The sequence below is a fragment of the Frankliniella occidentalis genome, unplaced genomic scaffold (assembly GCF_000697945.3).
Source record: "Frankliniella occidentalis isolate FOCC.00 unplaced genomic scaffold, Focc_3.1 Scaffold129, whole genome shotgun sequence".
Taxonomy (NCBI): Eukaryota; Metazoa; Arthropoda; class Insecta; order Thysanoptera; family Thripidae; genus Frankliniella; species Frankliniella occidentalis.
The window spans coordinates 44,900-45,979 of record NW_026267256.1 but is presented as its reverse complement, the minus strand read 5'-3'; the positions used below and the strand labels follow the sequence as shown (position 1 = coordinate 45,979).

The window sequence follows — 1,080 nt, the reverse complement described above, 5'->3', positions numbered from 1 at the left end:
ATGTTATTTTGTGAACTCTTAGAAATCAAGCCAAAATAAAGATGTTAGGTCCTCAAATGAGTCTTGAATCATTCCCGTACACCATTACAAGGGAATCTTACCTAACTTCACCTTCCCTATCCTAACAATGCTCCGATTTTGACGGGACTGGTCATATTTTGTAGAACTCTTAAAGTTAGGACCTAAAGCCAAAACTGCCATTATTTTTTATTTTGATTCAGAGGAACGATTTGATTGGGAAACCCTTGGATATCACTGCACTGGCTTGTCTCACGCCTTTCGGTGGTGAACAATGCAAACTCTTGCACAAAATTGCGGAGTAAAAGGTTCGTATGTATGTCTTTTAGGGGGAGACTCGAAACCACGATGCTGTTCATTCGGAACCAATGATCCATTTCATATCCAGAAGAGAACTGTTCAAGCCTCTGTTATCGGTTCCCCGCCTTCTTCAGATCCTACTGCAAATGCATCTGCTTAGGTAGCCTCCCAACCACGTGCGTAGACGTCTTTGTTTGCGGCAACCTCATCGACTGCGTCGCCTCTGACTACTTCTCGGTGTCAGACCCTTGTCGCTGCTTCTTCCTCTACCTCTTCAAGTTAACGACCTTCTTCTAGTAATGAAACTGGCGGCGCAGCAAAAAAATGTCTAATAGCCATCGATTACATCGAGAAGTTTGAAAAACATGTACGTTTTCTTGTATGTGCAAGGTCGTATTAGTTCGTTCCGTAACTCTCCCCTGCCCGTCTCAAGACGCCGGCCGGAAGTTGCTCCGACCGGAGGATGTTCCGGCCGGAAAGTTGTTTTCCTGGCCGGCCGAAGCCGGCCCCAAGTCAGATTGGTCCAAAGGCGTCTTTTCATACGCGTTAATTCCAGAAACAACCAGGCCCGCTCTTCCGCCAAACGAAGTTGCCAGCTTCACTTTACTCCGCAGGTAACTCCGTTCGGCAGGGGTCGGGCCTGCTTGGCCTGCTGGCGGCGGCCGACCATTTCTGTTACGCGATTTGCTGAAGCATATAATCGAATGATGTAGCGGGCCTTGGGCCCGCTTAAAGGCGTCGTCTTTAAAATTTGCCCGGTAG

The 1,080-nt window shown here is 47.8% G+C and overlaps 1 protein-coding gene across 1 annotated transcript in view; it reads left to right on the top strand.

Annotated features, from left to right (window-relative positions):
• The window catches only part of LOC113212740 (SPARC-related modular calcium-binding protein 1-like), a 26,171-nt gene that overhangs the window by 10,569 nt on the left and 14,522 nt on the right, over positions 1–1,080 (top strand). The gene's annotated exons all lie outside the window — the stretch shown is intronic.